This window comes from Castor canadensis, chromosome 1, assembly GCF_047511655.1.
Source record: "Castor canadensis chromosome 1, mCasCan1.hap1v2, whole genome shotgun sequence".
NCBI classification, from domain to species: Eukaryota; Metazoa; Chordata; class Mammalia; order Rodentia; family Castoridae; genus Castor; species Castor canadensis.
Genome location: NC_133386.1, coordinates 191464825 through 191475456, shown reverse-complemented (window position 1 = coordinate 191475456; position 10632 = coordinate 191464825). Strand labels below are relative to the sequence as shown.

At 31.0% G+C, this 10632-nt stretch overlaps 1 pseudogene; it reads left to right on the top strand.

Annotated features, from left to right (window-relative positions):
* The first annotated feature begins 6563 nt into the window (after positions 1–6563).
* LOC109676865 (olfactory receptor 10AG1-like) lies at positions 6564–7490 on the top strand (annotated as a pseudogene).
* The last annotated feature ends 3142 nt before the right edge of the window (positions 7491–10632 follow it).

Below are 10632 nucleotides of genomic sequence, written 5' to 3'. Positions count from 1 at the left end.
TCTTACTTTGCCTATTTTGTGAATAAAAATTTAACCAGTATCATGGAAGGAAAGTTGAAGAACAGAACCTCAATGGTAATCATCCTATAACCTCAATTCTGAAGAGGGCATATTACATATAGGTGGGTTAGAGGGGGGTGTTTTTTAATGTGGGCTATAAACATTACGTTTATGTTACAAAATGTCCATATATGTGTTTCTGTGATTGCAATGAAGAAAAAAATATTCTGTATAGTTCTTATTCAAAAAATTTTACCTGAGATAATAATTAAAGTTAGAATAAATCAATAGTTTAAAAGTTTCCCTGAAAAAGATACTAAACCAAAACACAGAGATACACTGATAAAGACTTGTGCAAACGATTGGTAAACATAACATACAATAAAGAACTGTAAAAAGATATTTTACAAAGACCATCCAATACAAAATGAGATGAAGTAGTTAAATAATTTGCAGAAGAAGAAATAGTAAGAAGTTGCAAGAAATAGACAAGAAATTCTCATACAAATTTTTAATCTGGGAGCACACAAATTAAAACACTGATAATTTCTTTTACCCTAGAAGTTGGCCAAAATTAGGAAACTGATAATTTCAATTTCTGACAAGGACATGGGGACTAGAATGTTCTCATTCTTACTGGTATCAGAGCCACTATGGATCACAGTTTGATTCTCTAGTAAATTGAATACATCAGTACCCAATAATTTTCCAGTAATTTGATGTTTGGATTTGTATTTATAAAATGTTCTAGTACATTATATATTTAAAAAAATAAAAACATGTATTAGAACAGGAAATATTTATGCTGATTGATGGTAATAAAATTATTTGGTATCAAAAATGAAATTAGCAGAGTTCCTAAATTAAAACATCATATTTGTTGGACATGAAGTCAATAAAAAATCATTCATTTCCATATAAAAGGGGGAACTGACTATGACATTAAAATATAGATAACCTTTTATAGGTATGGTTTTAGTATTGGCATATTCAGCCATGGATTAAAAATTTTAAATATCAAATAATGCCTGTGTACTAAAGATGTACAGATTGGTGTTCTTATCATTGTTACTTAATCAGTATAGGATAGCAATTATTTATATGACATTTATATTTCAAATTGTATTACTAGTATGCAGCCTTAACACACACCCAGCATGTAAACATAATTGAATGTTAAAAGGTAGCATTGCCTAACACTGTAGAAAAGAGAGAATATGAGAGATGATTATACAAATTTCTTGTAAATGGTAAAATAAATCCAGGTAATTTATAAACCTGAGTATAAAATTGCAAAAATATTTTTCAAAGATAATGCATATTGTCTTCATAAAGTTGGTATGAGGAAAATACTTTAATTCAGCTACTAGCCATAGTAGAAAATACTGAAAAGTAAATCTGTACTTACTGCTCAAACATTGTCCTTTCTATAATGAAGCCATCAACAATGATATTTTGCAATGTAAAAGGCTTAAATCCATTATACATGAAAAAAATGCTCTAAAATCTCAAACACAAGAAACTGAGGAGAATATTTGACACGAAACTTAAATTGCCAAGGAACTTTCTCATAAACAAGATCACATATTAATCCATAAGGCAAGTCTTAATAAATATCAATAAATGAAATAATTTCATTTGTTTTATAGATCATAATAGAATACAATTACAATTCAATAGCAAGAGAACAATACAAACTACACACATGGAGACTGAACAAGGCATATTTGAGTGACTAGTGGGTCACTGAAAACCTCAAAGAGGAAGCTTAAAAATTCATAGAATTCCATGAAAACAAAAACACATCAGGACTTTGGATAACCACAAAGGTAAGTGCAGTAGGAAATAATCTTTAAGTGCCTACATTAAAATCAGAATAAATTCAAATAACTGAAGGATGCACATCACAAACATACAAAAGCAAGATTAAGAAAACCCCAAAAGTCAGTAAATGGAAAAATAAAATGGTTAGGGTAGAAAGTAATTAAATGGTAACTAAAAGAGGAATAGAAAAAAAATCATTGAAAAAAATAGTTGGTTCTGTATAAAGATAAATAAGATGACATATGCTAAGGCAAACTAACCAAGAGAAAATAAATGTATAAATTAATAAAACTAAGGATGAAATAAGGAATTCTGAAACAGATACCAATGAAATCCAGAGGATCATAAGAGAACAATTTTAAAACTTACATTCCAAAAAATTGGAATATCTTCAAAAATGAATAAGTTTCTTGAAATATAACCTACAAAATTGAAACAAGAGACTCTAAACACTCTGAACACACTGATAACAAATAATGCAATTGAAACAGTAATAATGAATCCTTGAACAAAGAAAAGTCCTGGACCTGACAGATTGACTGTACAATTCTGTTAGACCTATGATTAAAAACTAACACCAATGCTCCACAAACTGTTAAATAAAATGGAAAGAGAAGAATCACTTCCAAACTCATTCTATGAAGCAAGTATTAATTTGATAACAAATCTAGATAAGGACATACACACACAAAATAAGGAACACTATAGGTCCATTAGTTAATGAAACTGGACACAAAAATTCTCAATAAAATACTTGAAAACCAAATTCAACAACACAATGAAAAGATCATAAATCACAATCAAATTGTATTCTTTCTAGAGATGAAAGTATGTTTCAACATATGCAAATCAATACATTAAAAAAAGCTAAGTAGTGAAAAGGTATGTTTTGTTGTTTTTGTGAGGCCTATTTTTAAATGCCAATTTTGCAATGAAATAAATATTAATATTACCTTCTCTTTTACTTTTAGAAATGGTGAAATTGGTATTAAATGAACCGAGGCCTTCTCAGAGAGCTAGTAATTTACCAGCTTAAATCTGAAACAGAGGGGAGTACTTAAGACATATGACTTGGAAAAACATCAATCACAGAGATTTGTAACTTTGTGAAATAATTATATGTATATTTTTAATCCTGGCAACAAATGTTAGGTAAAGAAACCACAAGCCTATTTTTAAAAGATTTTAGCTCTTTGGTCTATAAACAAATTCTTGGTCCTTAGACTTCTTCCACCAACCTTACATGACTTATAAATTTTAGACAGTATGCAAAGAATCTTATTGATCATACATCCTTTAGATAACCATGAAAATGCAAAACAAAGTGTAGAGTGGAGTTAGGTGCCAAAATTTAAATTTTCAAAAGATTTTCACTATTAATTCTACATGTCTTTCACAATCACACAACTACAGCTAAGTTTTACCTAACCAGGAGGTGAGAATGTGCTTACTTACTTTTCACCATGATGTATTGTTTTGTAAGAATATGAAAAAAAAGTCTTTCATGTGTATTCATCTTGAAGGGGACTGCCCAGGCTATTGAGAGATCTGTAATCATATATAATGAAAGATTTTCAAAGAATTATCTGTAAGAGACAGGGAAAACATCCTCTAGTTTCTTGAGAAATAGTCAAGCACGCTATCGTGACTGAAAGTGCAGGTCATGTCAGTGTGGCTGGATGCCCTCTAAACATGTTCATACAACACTCTGTAGATCTATGATATATAATCTAAAACTACTAGTCAGATTTCTTTAGCTATACATCATGCATAATCATCAGAATGTACCCTTTGTTGAGTAAAACGTGATTAATTTACATAAAGTCATTTGGTTAGAAATGATAGATTTATTGAGAGTTTAAACTCTAAGATTGAAATGGCCTTACTGTATTGTGTGTTCAATTCTAAGTTCTCTGAATGCAAGTTGTACCAATAGGGACTTCAAAGATAACCTTAGTTAAAGTAAACAAGTGTTTCCTAATTAATCAATGAAAAAATTGTATTATAAATAAGATACTGCTTGGTTTTGATAAGTCATTTCTATATCTGTGATGTTGTTTCAGTTTCTTAGACATATTCATGTGATGATAATTATCAGACTTTTTCTTTTTAAAGATGGCATAGGATTAGATCTACCTTCCTCAATGAATGTGGACACTGGATTCACCCTAGCCTGTGGGTAATAAACAACGTTGTAGAAAATCATGAGTGAAGTTCTCATTTGGAGATAAGTGAGAACACCACCTGAGAAAAACAGCACAGTGATAATGCAGTGTTCACAGGATTGGTGTAATGAGAAGCAGATGCAGCAAAACTAGCACATTTCAAAAATAAAGGGAATGTGGTTATAAACAAGAGAAAAACATTGTCAAATAGCCATAGGAACCAAACAGACCAACACAGAGGTGATTAGAGGTACACAGGAGATTATAGGCTCATAAAATTATGCCTATTATCCTTATCTCTACATACCTGGAAATGGCTAAATTGGAACAGATATTGGGAGGAATATTACTTCTTTTCCTTCTGTTCTATATAATCTCTGTGAAAAAAGTTTACTTTTGAATTAACTTGTATTTTCCAATCAAGATTTTATGTATATATATTTTTTGACTTCTCAGTAGAAAGCATTATATGAATTTTTAAATTTCCAGATATTTCTCAGCAGACAATGTTTCAGTTTTCATAAAAGTTACTTTAGTAGTTAAAAATTCACACATTTGCAAAGAGCATTCCAAACCATAAATATTGAAATACCAAACATAGCAAATGTGTGAAACTAAATATGTATGTCATTTTTAATTGGCTGTATGAACTGCATATATACAAATTTAGGAAAATAAAGTAGGAAGGAAAATCACCATCTATTTAAAGGCCTAAATGCTAGAAATACTTTGACTTTCTCTTGAAACTAATACTAGACAAGTAATAATTCACTGCCCCCCCCAAAAAAAAATCCCCTGTAGTGGGCTAACTTTATGCAAATGAGGACTGAAGAGAAGGATGAGTCTATACAACAAGCAAGGCTTTGAAAAGAGACCAGAATAACTGCCAAGAAAAGCAGTCTCCTAGAAATTAAATTGGTACAAGAGAGAAAGTAATCCCCAGGGTGAGTGTGACTGTTCTTATTTTAAGAGAAGTTAATGCTTGAAGCAAGGAAAAATATTATAGTATTCAATTGACTTCTCAAGAGGAATTTAAAAATTATAGGATAAAGTAAACTTATTTCTCATATGCAGCTTCATGCAAATCATTCTAGGTAAGGTATGATTGTGTTGCAGGGCTATTTTACTTAAGGATATTTTGAAATTTGAGAATCAAAAATCATTTCATGAATCAGAAAAGCATGAAATTTTGAGATTTTATCTATTATTGATGTAATTATAATAGTATTCTTCTATCTATTAATTTTCTTAACTATAAAATAAATGAAATTACACTTATCAAAAAATGACAATGTACTTAAAAATACTAATTAAGATAATCTTCAAAACTAATACTATACTGTGAAATTATAAAAAGAATTGTCTATTTAATTTAATTTATTTAGAAATTAATTCAAAAGTGTCAGCTGATAGAACTAGAGGGTGGACAAGTTGAACAGGATTTAGATGGTAAGAAAATTGTTTAATTTTTGTTTTAAAATGTTAAAGTACAAGCATTAAAGAAGTACACTGATGATTGTAAAGAAGTGCTGAATTATTTATTTTTAATTTTGTTAACATGAATAATGAAAGGACCATTTGTGTTTTTTATTTTTTTATGTTATTTGTTTCATTCACATCCTCTGGTCACTTGTATATCCCACTTACACCATAGTTGGGTTTAATGAATGAGCACATTTATAAGACAACACATATTGGGAAAACAGAGAAAGGGAGCTGCACTTGGTTACAAGGGAAGTGTATGACAAAGTACTGCAGCAATAGATAAGAAGGGAAATAATAGAATAGTGTGGGGAAATAGTGATGTTTATTGATTAGGTTTAATTTTATATATATTGTGTTAGAAACCGATCCTATATCCTGACACATGCTAGGCAACATCTGTCACTGAAATACATTCACCAACTAAATTAATAAATATTTTTAGTAAGCTAAGCAGTATATTAAAAGAAGTAACGTAATGAAGAACATGGAAGGATTAATGTATTTCATATTCAGAATTATTGATGGAAGAGGTAAATAGTACAGGAATAATATAAGGAACCTATTTGTATCACTGTCAAAAAATAAGTTACAGAATGTTGATTCTTACTGGATTTATAAAGGAGGTATTTAAAAACCATTTTGAATAAGAAAAAAAGAAATGCTTAAAGAACGAAAGCTTTCAACTAAAGAAGATGGAATGTGAAAACCAACACAGAGAAAACAATGCAAACCATGAAAAACAATGGGAAAAATTATAAAATAATTCCCTTTTTAAGGCTAAAAAGATTCTAAAAAATATTTATTTGTAATGTGCTCTAATTGATAATGTACACTTCTTAATATCCTGTTTAATTTTGGCATAGCCTAATAAGATACATTATATTTATGTAATTGATACTAATTTCATATAGTTGACCTCAAAATTTTCAAATCTCATTAATATAGACTAGGCATATGGTGGATATAATTTAAGGGATTATATAAACATATTCATGTATTTCATTTGGATAACATAAGAAGTTAGTATTGTTCTAAATGTGAGAGAATTAACAACCTGTAATTTCCCATGTCTTCAGATGGAGAAAAAGCAAAACAGAAAAATCAAATACCACAACCTTGATGGAATTTGTTCTCCTGGGGTTTTCTGATAGTCCCGATCTCCAATGGATTCTTTTTGGGTTATTTTTATTCATATATTCAACTATCCTGATGTGCAATATCATTATTATACTAATAACAAAAACTTTCCCTGCTCTTCAAACTCCCATGTATTTTTACCTTAGAAATTTCTCCTTTTTGGAAATCTGTTATGTAACAGCCACTATCCCTAGAATGCTTATGGACCTTTACACCCAAAAAGGAAATATTTCTTTGCTTGCTTGTGCTGCACAAATGTTCTTTGTTCTTACACTGGGAAGCACAGAATGCCTCCTCTTGACAGCAATGGCCTATGACTGCTATGTGGCCATTTGTAATCCTCTGCACTATTCTCTAGTCATGAACCACAAGGTTTGCATGCAGCTGGTGGCTGCCTCCTGGATCAGTGGAATTCCAGTCCAAATTGGGCAAACATACCAGATTTTCTCCTTACCATTTTGTCAGTCTAACATAATTGGTGACTTCTTTTGTGACTTTCCCCCAGTACTCAAGCTTGTTTGTGGTGACACCTTTATGAATGAGATAGAAGCCTACTTAATTATACTGGTGTTTGTTGTGGTTCCCTTTCTGTTGATCATTGTTTCATATGACAAAATTATCTCCAGCATCCTGAAAATATCATTAGTCCGAGGGAGGTCAAAAGCCTTCTCTACATGCACATCTCTCTTGATAGTTGTAGTCTTATTCTATGGAACAACTGGTATCACTTATTTACAGCCAAAATCAAATGAACATGAATGAATTGGAAAACTGTTGTCTCTTTTCCACACTATTTTCATTCCAATCTTGAATCCTATTATATACACTCTGAGGAACAAGGATATCATGGTGGCATTGAGAAAACTACTAAGTTACTAATATGAATCAAAGGATTGAAATCATAGAGAAGATATCCATATAGTCTTTTCATGTAGTTAAAACGGAAAAAAATTCCATGTTTGTTACTGGATACTGAAACACGGATAGTTTCCATTATGATCAACAAAATATATTATTTTAATGAACGTGTGATTTATAGTTAAAGAGCTATACGCAAGTAGTGCAAGTGTCATTTATTCATCTCAGTGTTGACTAGTTTCAAAACAGCTTAAGCAACATAGTGGAAAACAACTCAGTCTATCATAAAGCCAGGGATTTGGGTTACGTTCTGAGATATGTTTTCTCCTAACTTCTCATTCCTCCACATATGTGATGCTCTTCTCTGATCCTGTGGTTGAATTAGATCATGAAAATTTCTATAACTTTGATGGTGGGAAAAGGAATAGTACTTTTGTTTTTGTTGTTGGGTTTTTTTGTATTTTCCTATATGTATCTCTCCCAGAGTCTATGTCATTTGAAGATCACAAATTCTGTTCACTCTTCCATTATCCTCCATCTCACTATTTCCTGGTAAACTCAGCTACTACCATTTTAAATTCAGGGTTTGCTACAATAATATCTGTTTAGTTTTAGAGTTTTCTGAAGTTGTCATGAACTAACCATATACATATACACTAAATTGAATACTCATCTTTCAAAATACAAATTGGCTTGGATCCTTTAAATGTGTTTTCATTTGGAAAAAGTTTTCCCTGATGTGTTTGAGGAACAGATCATCACAGGTTAGAATAAGCACCGAGTCAAATGAATAGCGCCCCATAAAAAGAAAGGAACAAGTTTAGATAAAAGAAAGAGAACATCAAGTGAATGTGGGGTCAGATGTTGGAAGAATCAGCCACAAACCACAGAAGATAAGGGCCACCAAATGCTGCAAGAGGCAAGCAACAGTTCTCCCTCAGAGCCTTCTGAGAAGGTGAGATTCTACAGCACCGTGGTTTTGGACAGCAGTCTCAAGAATGTGAGATGAATTTCAATTTTTTAAGTCATTATACTTGAGATAATTTGTTCATGTAGACCTAGGCAAATAATAACTGCATAAATTACAGTTTACAGTTCTTTTATTTAAACCATATGGAACAGTTTATCTCACCAGGCTTTAACTGTTATATTACCAAACCACTTCCATTTCTATTATGACATTAATAAGTTGACACTTTTTCTCTTAATTTAAAGTAACAATAATTTCACTTTATATACTGAATTAATGAAATTTCACCTGGTAGAGATATTAATCTGAATTGGCACTTACTGACCAAATAAAATTCTCATTTATATATGTCAATAATATGCATAAAGGAAAACAAAAACTCTCACAAAGTTTGCTAAAGTTAGATTTGAAGAACCATGCTCATAGATGAGCATATTCATAAAGTATCTTATTTATGGGATTTGGCTTAGTTAGATAAAGATAAAAATGGCTGTTGACTTCAGAAACCTGACAGATACTCCATACCGTCATAATCCCAGCCTTCCTTTATTGTCCCACATTAAAAACAGAATGCTTCTTTAAAATCAATGGATTTTATAGGCAACTAAACTTAAGAAAAGAGAGCAATAAAGGATGAGATATGATTTAATCCCTCATGATCGGGTCTTGCTTGGTTACCACACTATTATGGCAGTTGCTTACTACCGATAAAGAAAGCGACTGGGTCACCAGTTTTGCTTTAGACCTTACATCTAGTTTTACAAAGTAGTCCATTTTTATCTAGGCATTACAGAGATGAAGATAGAGCTTGTGCAGGTGTAAGACAAATCTACACACAAAAATAATAATGAAACTTGGTCTTCCACCATGATGGACTATACACAATAATATACAATTTTGAAAACTTAAGTTATTCAGTGGTTTTTTTATTGTTGCAAAACAAATGACTACAAATAGCAACTTAATATGACATACATCTCATATTTTCTGCAGTACTATGTTGGCACAGAGTACCTAGATTCTTTGCTTAGAGTCTCATAAGGTGATACTATGATATCTATTTGGCTAAGTTTTTACCTGGAGGCTGCCAGGAAAAATATTTGAATCTACATTGGTTTGGTTGTTCACAGAACAGTTTCCTTGAGTTTGTAAGATCAAATATCAACTGGGGGTAAATATTAATTCCTAGAAGCCAAACACCCTGCATACATTCTATTTCCTTCCATTTCTCTGCATTTGAATCTCTGATTTTTCTGGCATTGACCCCTACAACAAGATTTAAATCCCACATAAATATTCTCCCTTATTTAAAAAATAGCTGATATCACATATTAATTATATATGCAAAATGATTCTATAGAATGTTCTTGATTAGTGTTTCATTGAACCTCTAGGAGGTCCACATATAGGAGGAAGTATAAAACTTTGTGGTATTTTAAAATCTTATATTTTTATATTTATACCATAAACAAATGTAAAAATCCAAAGAAAAAATTGAAAATAAATAAAAAAGGAGAAGCTAAATAAAATTTTACAAAATGTAAGTTGTAAAATTCAATGGGAAGTTGGAAGAAAATAAGGGCTATGCAATTTATAACAAGCTGTATTTGGAGATTCAAAAGGAAACTTAGCCACAATCAGGACATGAGAGGAAACACCTCAAAAAATAAGGTTAGGTGTTTAGATTATGAATATATGTACACATTCAAATGATCCTCTTCCTTTCCCTCTCTCTCTCTCTTCTCTGCCTCTCTCCCTCTTTCTCACAAAGCACACATGCACACATATTTTTTAAAATGCTATACCAAAAAAAAGCATATTCCAGGAATATATGATTCCACATATATGTCCTTACAAGTATATATTTAAGCATACACATACAATTCTAATTTAAAACAACAATAATTTCAGTAATGTTTTCCAACATTAGATGTTTTTCTTTATAGCACACCATGATATAGGAAAAACTTCTTTAATATATATTTCTCATTAGAATCTATATTAGACAGAACAGAATGGGACCATCTCTTCAGAGGATTAGAAGTGAAAAAAATTCCCTAGAGGTCTAAAATGATTTGCCTAGTAAAACACAATTTTATTCTGTAAAACAGAAAGTGAATGTTGTGAAGAAGAAAAAAAATATAGCACCTAAACTGGAAAGATATGTATATCTTCAGAAAATTTACCACTGAT